This window comes from Salvelinus alpinus, chromosome 21 (genome assembly GCF_045679555.1).
Source record: "Salvelinus alpinus chromosome 21, SLU_Salpinus.1, whole genome shotgun sequence".
In the NCBI taxonomy this organism is placed as follows: domain Eukaryota; kingdom Metazoa; phylum Chordata; class Actinopteri; order Salmoniformes; family Salmonidae; genus Salvelinus; species Salvelinus alpinus.
The window spans coordinates 41,532,828-41,554,678 of NC_092106.1; positions in this window are offsets into that span (position 1 = coordinate 41,532,828).

Here is a 21,851-nt window from a genome sequence, read left to right on the forward strand (position 1 = left end):
TAGTATTCTGCATCAGTCTGGGACAGTAGTATTCTGCATCAGGCTGGTACAGTAGTATTCTGCATCAGTATGGGACAGTAGTATTCTGCATCAGTCTGGTACAGTAGTATTCTGCATCAGTCTGGTACAGTAGTATTCGCATCAGTCTGGTACAGTAGTATTCTGCATCAGTCTGGGACAGTAGTATTCTGCATCAGTCTGGTACAGTAGTATTCTGCATCAGTCTGGTACAGTAGTATTCTGCATCATCAGTTTGATACAGTAGTATTCTGCATCAGTCTGGTACAGTAGTATTCTGCATCAGTCTGGTATAGTAGTATTCTGCATCAGTCTGGGACAGTAGTATTCTGCATCAGTCTGGTACAGTAGTATTCTGCATCAGTCTGGTACAGTAGTATTCTGCATCATCAGTCTGGTACAGTAGTATTCTGCATCAGTGTGATACAGTAGTATTCTGCATCAGTGTGGTACAGTAGTATTCTGCATCATCAGTCTGGTACAGTAGTATTCTGCATCATCAGTGTGGTACAGTAGTATTCTGCATCAGTCTGGTACAGTAGTATTCTGCATCATCAGTGTGGTACAGTAGTATTCTGCATCAGTCTGGTACAGTAGTATTCTGCATCAGTGTGATACAGTAGTATTCTGCATCAGTCTGGTACAGTAGTATTCTGCATCAGTCTGGTAGAGTAGTATTCTGCATCAGTCTGGTACAGTAGTATTCTGCATCAGTCTGGTACAGTAGTATTCTGCATCAGTCTGGTACAGTAGTATTCTGCATCATCAGTGTGGTACAGTAGTATTCTGCATCAGTCTGGTACAGTAGTATTCTGCATCAGTGTGATACAGTAGTATTCTGCATCAGTCTGGTACAGTAGTATTCTGCATCAGTCTGGTACAGTAGTATTCTGCATCAGTCTGGTACAGTAGTATTCTGCATCAGTCTGGTACAGTAGTATTCTGCATCAGTCTGGTACAGTAGTATTCTGCATCAGTCTGGTACAGTAGTATTCTGCATCAGTATGGTACAGTAGTATTCTGCATCAGTCTGGTACAGTAGTATTCTGCATCAGTGTGATACAGTAGTATTCTGCATCAGTCTGGTACAGTAGTATTCTGCATCAGTCTGGTACAGTAGTATTCTGCATCAGTCTGGTACAGTAGTATTCTGCATCAGTCTGGTACAGTAGTATTCTGCATCAGTCTGGTATAGTAGTATTCTGCATCAGTCTGGTACAGTAGTATTCTGCATCAGTCTGGTACAGTAGTATTCTGCATCATCAGTCTGGTACAGTAGTATTCTGCATCAGTCTGGTACAGTAGTATTCTGCATCAGGCTGGTACAGTAGTATTCTGCATCAGTATGGGACAGTAGTATTCTGCATCAGTCTGGTACAGTAGTATTCTGCATCAGTCTGGTACAGTAGTATTCGCATCAGTCTGGTACAGTAGTATTCTGCATCAGTCTGGGACAGTAGTATTCTGCATCAGTCTGGTACAGTAGTATTCTGCATCAGTCTGGTACAGTAGTATTCTGCATCATCAGTTTGATACAGTAGTATTCTGCATCAGTCTGGTACAGTAGTATTCTGCATCAGTCTGGTATAGTAGTATTCTGCATCAGTCTGGGACAGTAGTATTCTGCATCAGTCTGGGACAGTAGTATTCTGCATCAGTCTGGGACAGTAGTATTCTGCATCAGTGTGATACAGTAGTATTCTGCATCAGTCTGGGACAGTAGTATTCTGCATCAGTCTGGTACAGTAGTATTCTGCATCAGTCTGGTACAGTAGTATTCTGCATCAGTCTGGTATAGTAGTATTCTGCATCATCAGTCTGGTACAGTAGTATTCTGCATCAGTCTGGGACAGTAGTATTCTGCATCAGTCTGGGACAGTAGTATTCTGCATCAGTCTGGTACAGTAGTATTCTGCATCAGTGTGATACAGTAGTATTCTGCATCAGTTTGGAACAGTAGTATTCTGCATCAGTGTGGTACAGTAGTATTCTGCATCAGTGTGGTACAGTAGTATTCTGCATCAGTCTGGTACAGTAGTATTCTGCATCATCAGTCTGGTACAGTAGTATTCTGCATCAGTCTGGTACAGTAGTATTCTGCATCAGTCTGGGACAGTAGTATTCTGCATCAGTTTGGTACAGTAATATTCTGCTTCAGTCTGGTACAGTAGTATTCTGCATCAGTCTGGGACAGTAGTATTCTGCATCAGTCTGGTACAGTAGTATTCTGCATCAGTCTGGTACAGTAGTATTCTGCATCAGTCTGGTACAGTAGTATTCTGCATCAGTCTGGGACAGTAGTATTCTGCATCAGTCTGGTATAGTAGTATTCTGCATCAGTCTGGTACAGTAGTATTCTGCATCATCAGTGTGGTACAGTAGTATTCTGCATCATCAGTCTGGTACAGTAGTATTCTGCATCAGTGTGATACAGTAGTATTCTGCATCAGTGTGGTACAGTAGTATTCTGCATCATCAGTCTGGTACAGTAGTATTCTGCATCATCAGTGTGGTACAGTAGTATTCTGCATCAGTCTGGTACAGTAGTATTCTGCATCAGTGTGATACAGTAGTATTCTGCATCAGTGTGGTACAGTAGTATTCTGCATCAGTCTGGTACAGTAGTATTCTGCATCAGGCTGGTACAGTAGTATTCTGCATCATCAGTCTGGTACAGTAGTATTCTGCATCAGTGTGATACAGTAGTATTCTGCATCAGTCTGGTACAGTAGTATTCTGCATCAGTCTGGTACAGTAGTATTCTGCATCAGTCTGGTACAGTAGTATTCTGCATCAGTCTGGTACAGTAGTATTCTGCATCAGTCTGGTACAGTAGTATTCTGCATCATCAGTGTGGTACAGTAGTATTCTGCATCAGTCTGGTACAGTAGTATTCTGCATCAGTGTGATACAGTAGTATTCTGCATCAGTCTGGTACAGTAGTATTCTGCATCAGTCTGGTACAGTAGTATTCTGCATCAGTCTGGTACAGTAGTATTCTGCATCAGTCTGGTACAGTAGTATTCTGCATCAGTCTGGTACAGTAGTATTCTGCATCAGTATGGTACAGTAGTATTCTGCATCAGTCTGGTACAGTAGTATTCTGCATCAGTGTGATACAGTAGTATTCTGCATCAGTCTGGTACAGTAGTATTCTGCATCAGTCTGGTACAGTAGTATTCTGCATCAGTCTGGTACAGTAGTATTCTGCATCAGTCTGGTACAGTAGTATTCTGCATCAGTCTGGTATAGTAGTATTCTGCATCAGTCTGGTACAGTAGTATTCTGCATCAGTCTGGTACAGTAGTATTCTGCATCATCAGTCTGGTACAGTAGTATTCTGCATCAGTCTGGTACAGTAGTATTCTGCATCAGTCTGGTACAGTAGTATTCTGCATCAGTATGGGACAGTAGTATTCTGCATCAGTCTGGTACAGTAGTATTCTGCATCAGTCTGGTACAGTAGTATTCGCATCAGTCTGGTACAGTAGTATTCTGCATCAGTCTGGGACAGTAGTATTCTGCATCAGTCTGGTACAGTAGTATTCTGCATCAGTCTGGTACAGTAGTATTCTGCATCATCAGTTTGATACAGTAGTATTCTGCATCAGTCTGGTACAGTAGTATTCTGCATCAGTCTGGTATAGTAGTATTCTGCATCAGTCTGGGACAGTAGTATTCTGCATCAGTCTGGGACAGTAGTATTCTGCATCAGTGTGATACAGTAGTATTCTGCATCAGTCTGGGACGGTAGTATTCTGCATCAGTCTGGTACAGTAGTATTCTGCATCAGTCTGGTACAGTAGTATTCTGCATCAGTCTGGTATAGTAGTATTCTGCATCAGTCTGGGACAGTAGTATTCTGCATCAGTCTGGTACAGTAGTATTCTGCATCAGTGTGATACAGTAGTATTCTGCATCAGTTTGGAACAGTAGTATTCTGCATCAGTGTGGTACAGTAGTATTCTGCATCAGTGTGGTACAGTAGTATTCTGCATCAGTCTGGTACAGTAGTATTCTGCATCAGTCTGGTACAGTAGTATTCTGCATCAGTCTGGTACAGTAGTATTCTGCATCAGTCTGGTACAGTAGTATTCTGCATCAGTCTGGGACAGTAGTATTCTGCATCAGTTTGGTACAGTAATATTCTGCTTCAGTCTGGTACAGTAGTATTCTGCATCAGTCTGGGACAGTAGTATTCTGCATCAGTCTGGTACAGTAGTATTCTGCATCAGTCTGGTACAGTAGTATTCTGCATCAGTCTGGTACAGTAGTATTCTGCATCAGTCTGGGACAGTAGTATTCTGCATCAGTCTGGTACAGTAGTATTCTGCATCAGTCTGGGACAGTAGTATTCTGCATCAGTCTGGTACAGTAGTATTCTGCATCAGTCTGGTACAGTAGTATTCTGCATCAGTGTGGTACAGTAGTATTCTGCATCAGTGTGATACAGTAGTATTCTGCATCAGTCTGGTACAGTAGAATTCTGCATCAGTGTGGTACAGTAGTATTATGCATCAGTCTGGTACAGTAGTATTCTGCATCAGTGTGGTACAGTAGTATTCTGCATCAGTCTGGTACAGTAGTATTCTGCATCAGTCTGGGACAGTAGTATTCTGCATCAGTCTGGGACAGTAGTATTCTGCATCAGTCTGGGACAGTAGTATTCTGCATCCGTCTGGTACAGTAGTATTCTGCATCAGTCTGGTACAGTAGTATTCTGCATCATCAGTCTGGTACAGTAGTATTCTGCATCAGTCTGGTACAGTAGTATTCTGCATCAGTCTGGGACAGTAGTATTCTGCATCAGTCTGGTACAGTAGTATTCTGCATCATCAGTCTGGGACAGTAGTATTCTGCATCAGTCTGGTACAGTAGTATTCTGCATCAGTCTGGTACAGTAGTATTCTGCATCATCAGTCTGGTACAGTAGTATTCTGCATCAGTCTGGTACAGTAGTATTCTGCATCAGTGTGATACAGTAGTATTCTGCATCAGTGTGATACAGTAGTATTCTGCATCATCAGTGTGGTACAGTAGTATTCTGCATCAGTGTGGTACAGTAGTATTCTGCATCAGTCTGGTACAGTAGTATTCTGCATCAGAGTGGTACAGTAGTATTCTGCATCATCAGTTTGATACAGTAGTATTCTGCATCATCAGTTTGATACAGTAGTATTCTGCATCAGTGTGATACAGTAGTATTCTGCATCAGTCTGGTACAGTAGTATTCTGCATCAGTCTGGTACAGTAGTATTCTGCATCAGTCTGGTACAGTAGTATTCTGCATCAGTCTGGTACAGTAGTATTCTGCATCAGTCTGGTACAGTAGTATTCTGCATCAGTCTGGTACAGTAGTATTCTGCATCAGTCTGGTACAGTAGTATTCTGCATCAGAGTGGTACAGTAGTATTCTGCATCATCAGTTTGATACAGTAGTATTCTGCATCAGTGTGATACAGTAGTATTCTGCATCAGTCTGGTACAGTAGTATTCTGCATCAGTCTGGTACAGTAGTATTCTGCATCAGTCTGGTACAGTAGTATTCTGCATCAGTCTGGTACAGTAGTATTCTGCATCAGTCTGGTACAGTAGTATTCTGCATCAGTCTGGTACAGTAGTATTCTGCATCAGTCTGGTACAGTAGTATTCTGCATCAGTCTGGTACAGTAGTATTCTGCATCAGTCTGGGACAGTAGTATTCTGCATCAGTCTGGTACAGTAGTATTCTGCATCAGTCTGGTACAGTAGTATTCTGCATCAGTCTGGTACAGTAGTATTCTGCATCAGTCTGGTACAGTAGTATTCTGCATCAGTCTGGGACAGTAGTATTCTGCATCAGTCTGGTACAGTAGTATTCTGCATCAGTCTGGTACAGTAGTATTCTGCATCAGTCTGGTACAGTAGTATTCTGCATCGGTCTGGTACAGTAGTATTCTGCATCAGTCTGGTACAGTAGTATTCTGCATCAGTCTGGGACAGTAGTATTCTGCATCAGTCTGGTACAGTAGTATTCTGCATCAGTCTGGTACAGTAGTATTCTGCATCAGTGTGGTACAGTAGTATTCTGCATCATCAGTGTGGTACAGTAGTATTCTGCATCAATGTGGTACAGTAGTATTCTGCATCAGTCTGATACAGTAGTATTCTGCATCATCAGTGTGGTACAGTAGTATTCTGCATCAATGTGGGGTTTGTCACACGTCTCCGGACCTACTCATTGCCACAGTCTTACCCTGGATCTAGTTTTGTCCCATGGAATAAATATTGTGGATCTAAATGTTTTTCATCATAATCCTGGACAATGTGACCACCATTTTATTATGTTTGCAATCGCAATAAATAATCTGCTCAGAACCCCAACCAAGGATCATCAAAACCAGTGCTATAAATTCTCAGACAAACGAAAGATTCCTAGTTTCCTTTCCAGACTCCTTCTGCCTACCCAAGGACATGGGAGGTCAAAACCACCTGAGGATCTAAATTTAACCTGGCATTATACCCTAGATGCAGTCTGTATCTGTATCCCTATAAACAAAAAACATGTGTCACAAGAAATTAGCTCGCTGGTATACAGAAAATAGCCGAGCTCTGAAGCAAGCTTCCAGAAAATTGGAACGGAAATGGTGCTACACCAAACTGGACGTCTTCCGACTAGCTTGGAAAGACAATTTTCCAACTTAATTGAGGAGAATAAAAACAATCCAAAATGTATTTTTGATACTGTCGCAAAGCATTCCCCAAGAGAGGATGGATTTCACTTAAATTCATGATCTTCTTCGACAAAAACATCATGATCATTAGAAAGAAAATTAAGGACTCCTCTTTGAATCTGCGTATTTCTCCAAACCTCAGTTGTCCTGAGTCTGCACAGAACTGCCAGGACCTAGGATCAATGGAGACACTCAAGTGTTTTAATCCTGTATCTCTTGACACATTGATGAAAATAGTCATGGCCTCTAACCCTTCCAGCTGCCTACTGGACCCTATTCCTACTAAACTACTGAAAGAGCTACTTCCTGTGCTTGGCCCTCCTGCAGTTGAACACAATTAACGGCTCCCTATCCACCGAATGTGTACCAAACTCACTCAAAGTGGCAGTAATAAAGCCTCTCTTGAAAAAGCCAAACCTTGATCCGGAAAATGTAAAAAAAACTATCGGCCTATATTGAATCTCCCATTCCTGTTAAAAATCTCCCATTCCTGTTAAAAGCTTCCTGACGACAAATAATGTATACAAAACACTTCAGTCTGGTTTTCGACCCCATCATAGCACTGAGACTGCACTCGTGATGGTGGTAAATTACCTTTTAATGGCTCTGCATCTGTCCTCGTGCTCCCAGACTTTAGTACTGCTTTTGACACCATCATGACACCACATTCTTTTGGAGAGATGGGAAACCCTAATTGGTCTACACGGACATGGTATGGCCTGGTTTAGATCTTATCTGTTGTAAAGATATCAGTTTGTCTCTGTGGATGGTTTGTTTTCACTATATATTTTACCTCTTGGTGATGTCATTCGGAAACACAACGTCAACTTTCACTGCTATCTGGACGACACACAGCTGTACATTTTGATGAAACATGGTGAAGCCCCAAAATTTCCCTCCCTGGAAGCCTGTGTTTCAGACATAAGGAAACGGATGGCCACATTTATTTTTTTACTTTTAAACTCGGACAAAAAAGAGATGCTAGTTCTAGGTCCCAAGAAACAAAGACATTTTCTGTTGGATCTGACAATTAATCTTGATGGTTGTACAGTCGTCTCAAATAAAACTGTGAAGGACCTCGGCGTTACTCTGGACCCTGATCTCTCTTTTGACGAAGATATCAAGACTGTTTCAATTACAGCTTTTTTTCTGTCTAGGTAACATTGCAAAAATCTGAAACCTTTTGTCCAAAAATGATGCCGAAAAGCTAATCCATGCTTTTGTCACTTCTAAATTAGACTACTGCAATGCTCTACTCTCTGGCTACCAACATAAAGCACTAAATAAACTTCAGTTAGTGCTAAACTAGAATCCTGACTAGAATCCAAAAATGTGATCATATTACTCCAGTGCTAGCCTCTCTACACTGGCTTCCTGTTAAGGCAAGGGGTGATTTCAAGGTTTTACTGCTAACCTACAAAGCATTACATGGGCTTGCTCCTACCTATCTTTCCGATTTGGTCCTGCTGTACATACCTACACGAACGCTACGGTCACAAGGCGCAGGCCTCCTTACTGTCCCTAGAATTTCTAAGAAATCAGCTGGAGGCAGGACTTTCTCCTATAGAGCAACATTCTATCCATGTGAGAGAAACAGGCTCAGTCTCGACCTTTATGTCTTTACTGAAGACTCATCTCTTCATTAGGTCCTATGATTGAGTGTAGTCTGGCCCAAGGGAGCGAAGGTGAACCGCCCTTGCTGTCTCTGCCTGGCCGGTTCCTCTCTCTCCACTGGGGTTCTCTGCCTCTGACCCTATTACAGGGGCTGAGTCACTGGCTTACTGGTGCTCTTCTATGCCGTCTGTAGGAGGGGTGCGTCACTTGAGTGGGTTGTCACTTACGTGATCTGCCTGTCTGGTTTTGTACTCCCTCGGATTCGTGCAGTGGAAGAGATCTTCGTGGGCTATACTCAGCCTGGTCTCAGGGTAGTAAGTTAGTGGTCTGTTGATATCCCTCTAGTGGTGTGGGGACTATACTCGGCCTGGTCTCAGGGTAGTAAGTTAGTGGTCTGTTGATATCCCTCTAGTGGTGTGGGGACTATACTCGGCCTTGTCTCAGGGTAGTAAGTTGGTGGTCTGTTGATACCCCTCTAGTGGTGTTGGGACTATACTCAGCCTGGTCTCAGGGTAGTAAGTTGGTGGTCTGTTGATACCCCTCTAGTGGTGTTGGGACTATACTCAGCCTGGTCTCAGGGTAGTAAGTTGGTGGTCTGTTGATATCCCTCTAGTGGTGTGGGGACTATACTCAGCCTTGTCTCAGGGTAGTAAGTTGGTGGTCTGTTGATATCCCTCTAGTGGTGTGGGGACTATACTCAGCCATGTATCAGGGTAGTAAGTTGGTGGTCTGTTGATACCCCTCTAGTGGTGTTGGGACTATACTCAGCCTTGTCTCAGGGTAGTAAGTTAGTGGTCTGTTGATATCCCTCTAGTGGTGTGGGGACTATACTCGGCCTGGTCTCAGGGTAGTAAGTTAGTGGTCTGTTGATATCCCTCTAGTGGTGTGGGGACTATACTCGGCCTTGTCTCAGGGTAGTAAGTTGGTGGTCTGTTGATACCCCTCTAGTGGTGTGGGGACTATACTCAGCCATGTATCAGGGTAGTAAGTTGGTGGTCTGTTGATACCCCTCTAGTGGTGTTGGGACTATACTCAGCCTTGTCTCAGGGTAGTAAGTTAGTGGTCTGTTGATATCCCTCTAGTGGTGTGGGGACTATACTCAGCCTTGTCTCAGGGTAGTAAGTTGGTGGTCTGTTGATATCCCTCTAGTGGTGTGGGGACTATACTCAGCCATGTATCAGGGTAGTAAGTTGGTGGTCTGTTGATACCCCTCTAGTGGTGTTGGGACTATACTCAGCCTGGTCTCAGGGTAGTAAGTTGGTGGTCTGTTGATATCCCTCTAGTGGTGTGGGGACTATACTCAGCCTTGTCTCAGGGTAGTAAGTTGGTGGTCTGTTGATATCCCTCTAGTGGTGTGGGGACTATACTCAGCCATGTATCAGGGTAGTAAGTTGGTGGTCTGTTGATACCCCTCTAGTGGTGTTGGGACTATACTCAGCCTTGTCTCAGGGTAGTAAGTTAGTGGTCTGTTGATATCCCTCTAGTGGTGTGGGGACTATACTCGGCCTGGTCTCAGGGTAGTAAGTTGGTGGTCTGTTGATACCCCTCTAGTGGTGTGGGGACTATACTCAGCCTTGTCTCAGGGTAGTAAGTTGGTGGTCTGTTGATATCCCTCTAGTGGTGTGGGGACTATACTCAGCCTGGTCTCAGGGTAGTAAGTTGGTGGTCTGTTGATACCCCTCTAGTGGTGTGGGGACTATACTCGGCCTGGTCTCAGGGTAGTAAGTTGGTGGTCTGTTGATATCCCTCTAGTGGTGTGGGGACTATACTCGGCCTTGTCTCAGGGTAGTAAGTTGGTGGTCTGTTGATACCCCTCTAGTGGTGTGGGGACTATACTCGGCCTGGTCTCAGGGTAGTAAGTTGGTGGTCTGTTGATACCCCTCTAGTGGTGTGGGGACTATACTCAGCCTTGTCTCAGGGTAGTAAGTTGGTGGTCTGTTGATATCCCTCTAGTGGTGTGGGGGCTGTGCTTTGACAAAGTGGGTGGGGTTATATCCTGCCTGGTTGGCCCTGTCCGGGGGTATCGTCGGACAGAGCCACGACCCCCCCTATTATCCACAGAGCCTGAAGGTTGTGTGTGTGAGCGTGTGTGCGTGCGTGTGTGTTCGTGTGTTTTTGTGCGAGTGTGTCTGTAGTGTGAATGTGTGTGTATGCGTGCATGTGTCTGAGTGTACATACTTGTGTCTGATTGTACATACGTGTGTCTGAGTGTACATACGTGTGTCTGATTGTACATACTTGTACATACTTGAGCCCTGAAGTTGTTTGAATCTGCACCCTTAATGAACAACAGTGGATCCGCCCCCAGTCTCTAGTTGGAGGACAACACAGTCACATGTTTAAGTCATTCCCTACAAGGACGGCAGATTGCTCTGTGAATGTGCAGCTTAATGCAATTACATGTTGCTTAAAGGGATACGTCAAGCAATACATATATTTCTTAAAGGGATACGTCAAGCAATACATATATTTCTTAAAGGGATACTTCAAGCAATACATATATTTCTTAAAGGGATACTTCAAGCAATACATATATTTCTTAAAGGGATACGTCAAGCAATACATATATTTCTTAAAGGGATACTTCAAGCAATACATATATTTCTTAAAGGGATATGTCAAGCAATACATATATTTCTTAAAGGGATACTTCAAGCAATACATATATTTCTTAAAGGGATACTTCAAGCAATACATATATTTCTTAAAGGGATACTTCAAGCAATACATATATTTCTTAAAGGAATACTTCAAGCAATACATATATTTCTTAAAGGGATACGTCAAGCAATACATATATTTCTTAAAGGGATACGTCAAGCAATACATATATTTCTTAAAGGGATACGTCAAGCAATACATATATTTCTTAAAGGGATACTTCAAGCAATACATATATTTCTTAAAGGGATACGTCAAGCAATACATATATTTCTTAAAGGGATACTTCAAGCAATACATATATTTCTTAAAGGGATACTTCAAGCAATACATATATTTCTTAAAGGGATACGTCAAGCAATACATATATTTCTTAAAGGGATACTTCAAGCAATACATATATTTCTTAAAGGAATACTTCAAGCAATACATATATTTCTTAAAGGGATACTTCAAGCAATACATATATTTCTTAAAGGGATACTTCAAGCGATACATATATTTCTTAAAGGGATACGTCAAGCAATACATATATTTCTTAAAGGGATACGTCAAGCAATACATATATTTCTTAAAGGGATACGTCAAGCAATACATATATTTCTTAAAGGGATACTTCAAGCAATACATATATTTCTTAAATGGATACGTCAAGCAATACATATATTTCTTAAAGGGATACGTCAAGCAATACATATATTTCTTAAAGGGATACTTCAAGCGATACATATATTTCTTAAAGGGATACGTCAAGCAATACATATATTTCTTAAAGGGATACGTCAAGCAATACATTAATTTCTTAAAGGGATACTTCAAGCAATACATATATTTCTTAAAGGGATACGTCAAGCAATACATATATTTCTTAAAGGGATACGTCAAGCAATACATATATTTCTTAAAGGGATACGTCAAGCAATACATATATTTCTTAAAGGGATACTTCAAGCAATACATATATTTCTTAAAGGGATACGTCAAGCGATACATATATTTCTTAAAGGGATACGTCAAGCAATACATTAATTTCTTAAAGGGATACTTCAAGCAATACATATATTTCTTAAAGGGATACGTCAAGCAATACATATATTTCTTAAAGGGATACGTCAAGCAATACATACAGTGGGGAGAACAAGTATTTGATACACTGCCGATTTTGCAGGTTTTCCTACTTACAAAGCATGTAGAGGTCTGTAATTTTTATCATAGGTACACTTCAACTATGAGAGACGGAATCTAAAACAAAAATCCAGAAAATCACATTGTATGATTTTTAAGTAATTAATTTGCATTTTATTGCATGACATAAGTATTTGATCACCTACCAACCAGTAAGAATTCCGGCTCTCACAGACCTGTTAGTTTTTCTTTAAGAAGCCCTCCTGTTCTCCACTCATTACCTGTATTAACTGCACCTGTTTGAACTCGTTACCTGTATAAAAGACACCTGTCCACACACAATCAAACAGATTCCAACCTCTCCACAAGATAATAGACTGTGGGTTGTGAGGCGCGTGTGGGGTAGGGTATTATACTGTGGGTGGTGAGGCATGTGTGGGGTAGGGTAGGGAGCTGTGGGTGGTGAGGCACGTGTGGGGTAGTGTAGGAGACTGTGGGTGATGAGGCATGTGTGGGGTAGGGTAATAGACTGTGGGTGGTGAGGCACGTGTGGGGTAGTGTAGGAGACTGTGGGTGATGAGGCATGTGTTGGGTAGGGTAATAGACTGTGGGTGGTGAGGCACGTGTGGGGTAGTGTAGGAGACTGTGGGTGATGAGGCATGTGTTGGGTAGGGTAATAGACTGTGGGTGATGAGGCATGTGTTGGGTAGGGTAATAGACTGTGGGTGGTGAGGCATGTGTTGGGTAGGGTAATAGACTGTGGGTGATGAGGCATGTGTTGGGTAGGGTAATAGACTGTGGGTGATGAGGCATGTGTTGGGTAGGGTAATAGACTGTGGGTGGTGAGGCATGTGTTGGGTAGGGTAATAGACTGTGGGTGATGAGGCATGTGTTGGGTAGGGTAATAGACTGTGGGTGGTGAGGCATTTGTGGGGTAGGGTATGGAGCTGTGGGTGGTGAGGCATGTGTTGGGGTAGGGTAATATACTGTGGGTGGTGAGGCATGTGTGGGGTAGGGTAGGGAGCTGTGGGTGGTGAGGCATGTGTTGGGGTAGGGTAATAGACTGTGGGTGATGAGGCATGTGTTGGGTAGGGTAATAGACTGTGGGTGGTGAGGCATGGTTAATTGCAGCTCTGGAATAGAATGTCCGCCTGCAGTGCCTTTCAGGGCAATTCAGTTTAATTAGGATGATCCCCGATAAGGAAACATCCATCTCTCTTTATCTCCCTCCATCCATCTCTCTCTCTCTCTCTCTCTCTCTCTCTCTCTCTCTCTCTCTCTCTCTCTCTCTCTCTCTCTCTCTCTCTCTCTCTCTCTCTCTCTCTCTCTCTCTCTCTCTCTCTCTCTTGCTCTCTCTCGCTCTCTTTCTGCCTCTCTCTCTCTCTCTCTCTCTCTCTCTCTCTCTCTCTCTCTCTCTCTCTCTCTCTCTCTCTCTCTCTCTCTCTCTCTCTCTCTCTCTCTCTCTCTCTCTCTCTCTCTCTCTCTCGCTCTCTTTCTGCCTCTCTCTCTCTCTCTCTCTCTCTCTCTCTCTCTCTCTCTCTCTCTCTCTCTCTCTCTCTCTCTCTCTCTCTCTCTCTCTCTCTCTCTCTCTCTCTCTTGCTCTCTCTCGCTCTCTCTCGCTCTCTCTCGCTCTCTCTCTCTCTCTCTCTCTCTCTCTCTCTCTCTCTCTCTCTCTCTCTCTCTCTCTCATATAAACATTAGCCTGTACACAACAGACATTATGCTGTATCACTGTGGGTACATGAAACCACTCAAATGCTCTCGGAGACACATAAACATTGTGTGTGACACACCCACAGCCCTCCTCCCACTCTATGTCTCAGTCATAGTGCATTACACAGGGGATCTCTGGCCTCTCTAATGGACAATTACTGGCTCACTAATTGCTCCGTTCCCACCTGAGGATTGTATTTTTTTCAGCCATCTATTTCCTGTGTTTGAGGGGTGTAACACCTCTCTGGATGGATTGCTTTCATTTTACAGTGACTCTTTCCTGCTCCATGTTGTACCTGTTGCTTTGTCCCGTTAATGTTACGCCTGTGGAAATGTTTTGTAATGACCTGTCAAACACACCCTGGTAATGGCTGAAATGGGCTCAATGGAATACGTTGTCTTTCTGTTGCCTCTATAAGAACACTAACGCTTCGTTGGTGATTTGACGCACCGTCTCGACATTCACAAGAAAGACAGAGAGACAGCAGGAGCGGTAGAGATACTCTGAATGATCGGCTATGAAAAGCCAACTGACATTTACTCCTGAGGTGCTGGCTTGCTGCACCCTCGACAACTACTGTGATTATTATTATTTGACCATGCTGGTCATTTATGAACATTTGAACATCTTGGCCATGTTCTGTTATAATCTCCACCCGGCACAGCTAGAAGAGGACTGGACACCCCTCATAGCCTGGTTCCTCTCTAGGTTTCTTCCTAGGTTTTGGCCTTTCTAGGGAGTTTTTCCTAGACACCGTGCTTCTACACCTGCATTGCTTGCTGTTTGGGGTTTTAGGCTGAGTTTCTGTACAGCACTTTGTGACATCGGCTGATGTAAGAAGGGCTTTATAAATACATTTGATTGATTTAAATAAATGTGATTGATATAGATGGGTGTAATCTAGAGCCAAGCTGTTGTTTTTGGGGGTCTCAGCCCTGTTCTACCCCGTTATGCTAATGTATTCATATATGCAAAGGAATAACACAAACACAAATACCTGATAACATTAGAATATGTATATATGAGTACATTCTTTGAAAAAAAGTGGAATTTGACAATAAATCCCTAAACTCCAATTATCATTTGTCCGTGCCAGTAAAATGTTTTATGTGCTATAGTTCTGACAATATCTGATAGATTTTAAAACATTCAAAACATTTGGAGTATCCATTGTTCAGCTGTTAGATTTATTATGATTGTTTTTAAAACCTTTTAACAATTTTGATGACCGTTTGCTAGTGCGTTACACAGGGGATCTCTGGCCTCTCTAATGAACCGTCTCTGGCCTCGTTGCTAGTGCGTTACACAGGGGATCTCTGGCCTCGTTGCTAGTGCGTTACACAGGGGATCTCTGGCCTCTCTAATGAACCGTCTCTGGCCTCGTTGCTAGTGCGTTACACAGGGGATCTCTGGCCTCGTTGCTAGTGCGTTACACAGGGGACCTCTGGCCTCTCTAATGGACCGTCTCTGGCCTCGTTGCTAGTGCGTTACACAGGGGATCTCTGGCCTCTCTAATGAACCGTCTCTGGCCTCGTTGCTAGTGCGTTACACAGGGGATCTCTGGCCTCTCTAATGGACCGTCTCTGGCCTCGTTGCTAGTGCGTTACACAGGGGATCTCTGGCCTTGTTGCTAGTGCGTTACACAGGGGATCTCTGGCCTCGTTGCTAGTGCGTTACACAGGGGATCTCTGGCCTCTCTAATGAACCGTCTCTGGCCTCGTTGCTAGTGCGTTACACAGGGGATCTCTGGCCTCGTTGCTAGTGCGTTACACAGGGGATCTCTGGCCTCTCTAATGAACCGTCTCTGGCCTCGTTGCTAGTGCGTTACACAGGGGATCTCTGGCCTCTCTAATGAACCGTCTCTGGCCTCGTTGCTAGTGCGTTACACAGGGGATCTCTGGCCTCTCTAATGAACCGTCTCTGGCCTCGTTGCTAGTGCGTTACACAGGGGATCTCTGGCCTCTCTAATGAACCGTCTCTGGCCTCGTTGCTAGTGCGTTACACAGGGGATCTCTGGCCTCTCTAATGAACCGTCTCTGGCCTCGTTGCTAGTGCGTTACACAGGGGATCTCTGGCCTCGTTGCTAGTGCGTTACACAGGGGATCTCTGGCCTCTCTAATGAACCGTCTCTGGCCTCGTTGCTAGTGCGTTACACAGGGGATCTCTGGCCTCGTTGCTAGTGCGTTACACAGGGGACCTCTGGCCTCTCTAATGGACCGTCTCTGGCCTCGTTGCTAGTGCGTTACACAGGGGATCTCTGGCCTCTCTAATGAACCGTCTCTGGCCTCGTTGCTAGTGCGTTACACAGGGGATCTCTGGCCTCTCTAATGGACCGTCTCTGGCCTCGTTGCTAGTGCGTTACACAGGGGATCTCTGGCCTTGTTGCTAGTGCGTTACACAGGGGATCTCTGGCCTCGTTGCTAGTGCGTTACACAGGGGATCTCTGGCCTCTCTAATGAACCGTCTCTGGCCTCGTTGCTAGTGCGTTACACAGGGGATCTCTGGCCTCGTTGCTAGTGCGTTACACAGGGGATCTCTGGCCTCTCTAATGAACCGTCTCTGGCCTCGTTGCTAGTGCGTTACACAGAGGATCTCTGGCCTCTCTAATGAACCGTCTCTGGCCTCGTTGCTAGTGCGTTACACAGGGGATCTCTGGCCTCTCTAATGAACCGTCTCTGGCCTCGTTGCTAGTGCGTTACACAGGGGATCTCTGGCCTCTCTAATGAACCGTCTCTGGCCTCGTTGCTAGTGCGTTACACAGGGGATCTCTGGCCTCGTTGCTAGTGCGTTACACAGGGGATCTCTGGCCTCTCTAATGGACCGTCACTAGTTCAGATGGAAAAAAGAGAGACTGAGGCAACGTCCCTAATGACAACCTATTCCTTTGTTGCGTACTACATTTGACAATGACCCATAGGGCTCTGGTCAAAAGTAGTGCATTATATAGGGAATAGGGCTCTGGTCAAAAGTAGTGCACTATATAGGGAATAGGGTGCCATATGGCTCTGGTCAAAAGTAGTGCCCTATATAGGGAATAGGGCTCTGGTCAAAAGTAGTGCACTATATAGGGAATAGGGTGCCATATGGCTCTGGTCAAAAGTAGTGCACTATATAGGGCATAGGGTGTAATTTGGGACGGACTTCAGTTTTCACTAGAGGATTGGTTAGCCAACCGCCTGCCAACGTCCACCGTTGGATATCAATAAGCCATGCAGAAAATGCATCGATTAGCTTTTCTGGCGCAGGGAGGGTTATTTGTGAGTCAAACGCCTTTTGATTCGATTTCTTGCGACATCAGCGTGGCTTATTGCGTGACTAACTCTGTGGCACATTAAGCAGCGTATGAGGAAAGGTCCTTATTAGGGCATTGGGATGGCACAGAGTTATCTCTATTATGGATACAGTTCCTTCTGTCTCCTTCTGCAGTAGGGGGAGGGGTGTTACAGTATAATATGTCCCTCTGTCTCCTTCTGCAGTAGGGGGAGGGGTGTTACAGTATAATATGTCCTTCTGTCTCCTTCTGCAGTAGGAGGAGGGGTGTTACAGTATAATATGTCCCTCTGTCTCCTTCTGCAGTAGGGGGAGGGGTGTTACAGTATAATATGTCCTTCTGTCTCCTTCTGCAGTAGGAGGAGGGGTGTTATAGTATAATATGTCCTTCTGTCTCCTTCTGCAGTAGGGGGAGGGGTGTTACAGTATAATATGTCCCTCTGTCTCCTTCTGCAGTAGGAGGAGGGTTGTTACAGTATAATATGTCCTTCTGTCTCCTTCTGCAGTAGGGGGAGGGGTGTTACAGTATAATATGTCCCTCTGTCTCCTTCTGCAGTAGGAGGAGGGGTGTTACAGTATAATATGTCCTTCTGTCTCCTTCTGCAGTAGGAGGAGGGGTGTTACAGTATAATATGTCCCTCTGTCTCCTTCTGCAGTAGGGGGAGGGGTGTTACAGTATAATATGTCCCTCTGTCTCCTTCTGCAGTAGGAGGAGGGGTGTTACAGTATAATATGTCCTTCTGTCTCCTTCTGCAGTAGGAGGAGGGGTGTTATAGTATAATATGTCCCTCTGTCTCCTTCTGCAGTAGGAGGAGGGGTGTTACAGTATAATATGTCCCTCTGTCTCCTTCTGCAGTAGGAGGGGTGTTACAGTATAATATGTCCTTCTGTCTCCTTCTGCAGTAGGAGGAGGGTTGTTACAGTATAATATGTCCCTCTGTCTCCTTCTGCAGTAGGAGGAGGGGTGTTACAGTATAATATGTCCCTCTGTCTCCTTCTGCAGTTGGAGGAGGGGTGTTACAATATAATATGTATCCTTCTGCAGTAGGAGGGGAGTTACAGTATTATATGTCCCTCTGTCTCTTTCTGCAGTAGGAGTAGGAGGAGGGGTGTTACAGTATAATATGTCCATCTGTCTCCTTCTGCAGTAGGAGGAGGGGAGTTACAGTATAATATGTCCCTCTGTCTCCTTCTGCAGTAGGAGGAGGGGTGTTACAGTATAATATGTCCCTCTGTCTCCTGCCGCAGTAGGAGGAGGGGTGTTACAGTATAATATGTCCCTGTCTCCTTCTGCAGTAGGAGGAGGGGTGTTACAGTATAATATGTCCCTCTGTCTCCTTCTGCAGTAGGAGGAGGGGTGTTACATTCGAATATGTCCCTCTGTCTCCTTCTGCAGTAGGAGGAGGGGTGTTACAGTATAATATGTCCCTGTCTCCTTCTGCAGTAGGAGGAGGGGTGTTACAGTATAATATGTCCCTCTGTCTCCTTCTGCAGTAGGAGGAGGGGTGTTACATTCGAATATGTCCCTCTGTCTCCTTCTGCAGTAGGAGGAGGGGTATTACAGTATAATATGTCTCCTTCTGCAGTAGGAGGGGTGTTACAGTATAATATGTCCCTCTGTCTCCTTCTGCAGTAGGAGGAGGGGTGTTACAGTATAATGTGTCCCTCTGTCTCCTTCTGCAGTAGGAGGAGGGGTGTTACAGTATAATATGTCCCTCTGTCTCCTTCTGCAGTAGGAGGGGAGTTACAGTATAATATGTCCCTCTGTCTCCTTCTGCAGTAGGAGGAGGGGTGTTACAATATAATATGTCCCTCTGTCTCCTTCTGCAGTAGGAGGAGGGGTGTTACAGTATAATATGTCCCTCTGTCTCCTTCTGCAGTAGGAGGAGGGGTGTTACAGTATAATATGTCCCTCTGTCTCCTTCTGCAGTAGGAGGAGGGGTGTTACAATATAATATGTCCCTCTGTCTCCTTCTGCAGTAGGAGGAGGGGTGTTACAGTATAATATGTCCCTCTGTCTCCTTCTGCAGTAGGAGGAGGGGTGTTACAGTATAATATGTCCCTCTGTCTCCTTCTGCAGTAGGAGGGGGTTTACAGTATAATATGTCCCTCTGTCTCCTGCTGCAGTAGGATTTGTATTTATTTTACCCTTATTTTACCAGGTAAGTTGACTGAGAACACATTCTCATTTACAGCAACGACCTGGGGAATAGTTACAGGTGTCACGTTCCTGACCTTATTTCCTTTGTTTAGTCTTGTTTAGTTGGTCAGGACGTGAGCTGGGTGGGCATTCTATGTTATGTGTTTCTATGTTGGGTTGTCAACTAGCCTGATATGGTTCTCAATCAGGGGCAGGTGTTTTACGTTTCCTCTGATTGAGAACCATATTAAGGTAGGCTGTTCTCACTGTTTGTTTGTGGGTGATTGTTGCCGTGTCTGTGTTTGTGCGCCACACGGTACTGTTTTCGTTCGTTCGTTCGTTCACGTCGTTTATTTGTTTTGTATTTTGTCAAGTGTGTTTTTCGTCTTCGTTGCTTTATTAAAAGATATGTATTCAACCCACGCTGCGTTTTGGTCCGATCCATGCTCCACCTCAGACGAGGAGGAAGACGAGCGTTACAACAGAGGAGAGCAGGGGGGATGAATGAGCCAATTGGAAGCTGGGGATGATTGTGTGTCCATGATGGTATGAGGGCCAGATTGAGAATTTAGCCAGGACACCGGGGTTAACACCCCTACTCTTAGTATAAGTACGATGGGATCTTTAGTGACCACAGAGAGTCAGGACACCCGTTTAACGTTCAACGTCCCATCCGAAAGACAGCACCCTACACAGGGCAACATTCCAAAGACTGGGCCTAATATAGTGTATAAGGGGTCATACAATAAGTGTTGTAGTGATTCCTATGTTGATTATAAATAATATTTGCTGGTCTGTGGTGTGTAACGAGGAGCAACCAGACGTTGCACTTGACACATTTATGAAATTGCTTATTCCAGTTACTAATAAGCATGCACCCATTAAGAAAATGACTGTAAAAACGGTTAAATCCACTTGGATTGATGAGAAATTGAAACATTGTATGGTTGAGAGGGATGAGGCAAAAGGAATGGCAAATAAGTCTAGCTGCACAACCGATTGGTAAACGTACTGCAAATTAAGAAATCACGTGACTAAACTGAATAAAAAGAAGAACCTACACTATGAAACAGAGATAAATGACATAAATAATGACAGTAAAAAGCTTTGGAGCACCTTAAATGAAATTTGGGGCAAAAAAGCAAACTCCGCTCCATCATTCATTGAATCAGATGGCTCATTCATCACAAAACCACCACCAGGGTCTGACAACTTGGATGGAAAATCACTCAGGATAATAATGGACAATACTGCCACTCCTATTTACCACATATTCAATTTAAGCCTGCATTATACAGTTAAGTCATTTAACTAACACTCTTAACCAGAGTGACTTACAGTAGTGAGTGCATATATTTTCATACTGGTCCCCAGTGGGAATCGAACCCACAACCCTGGCATTGCAAGCACCCTGCTCTACCAAGTGATCCACACGGGAGCCAACTACAAAGTGTGTGCCCTCAGGCCTGCAGGGAAGCAACAATAATTCCGCTACCTAAGAATATTAAAGCCCCCTTTACTGGCTCAAATTGTCGACCAATCAGCCTGTTTACCAACCCTTAGAAAACTTCTGGAAAAAATGGTGTTGGACCAGATACAACGCTTTTTTACAGTATTTTAGCACGTTTGTAAGGAAGGACACTCAACAAGCAAAGCACTTACACGAATGTCTGAGAGAAATTGATGATATAGAGATTGTGGGGCTGTTTTGTTAGACTGGATTGTAAACTGTCACGGTCAAAACATATTGATACAACAGTAGCTAAGATGGGGAGAAGTCTGTCCATAATAAAGTGCTGTTCTACCTTCTTAACAACACTGTCAACAAGGCAGGTCCTACAGGCCCTAGTTTCTACCTTCTTCACAACACTATCAACAAGGCAGGTCCTACAGGCCCTAGTTTCTACCTTCTTAACAACACTATCAACAAGGCAGGTCCTACAGGCCCTCGTTTCTACCTTCTTAACAGCACTATCAACAAGGCAGGTCCTACAGGCCCTCGTTTCTACCTTCTTAACAACACTATCAACAAGGCAGGTCCTACAGGCCCTCGTTTCTACCTTCTTAACAACACTATCAACAAGGCAGGTCCTACAGGCTCTAGTTTCTACCTTCTTAACAACACTATCAACAAGGCAGGTCCTACAGGCCCTAGTTTCTACCTTCTTAACAACACTATCAACAAGGCAGGTCCTACAGGTCCTAGTTTCTACCTTCTTAACAACACTATCAACAAGGCAGGTCCTACAGGCCCTAGTTTATACCTTCTTAACAACACTATCAACAAGGCAGGTCCTACAGGCCCTAGTTTCTACCTTCTTAACAACACTATCAACAAGGCAGGTCCTACAGGCCTTAGTTTTGTCTCACCTTTGACTACTGTTCAGTCGTGTGGTCAGGTGCCACAAAGAGGGACTTCGGGAAATTGCAATTGGCTCAGAACAGGGCAGCACGGCTGGCCCTTGGATGTGCACAGAGAGCTAACATTAATAATATGTCAATCTCTCCTGGCTGAAAGTGGAGGAGAGATTGACTTCATAACTACTTGCATTTGTAAGAAGTGGTGACAGTACTACATAGAGCCATGACTACATGG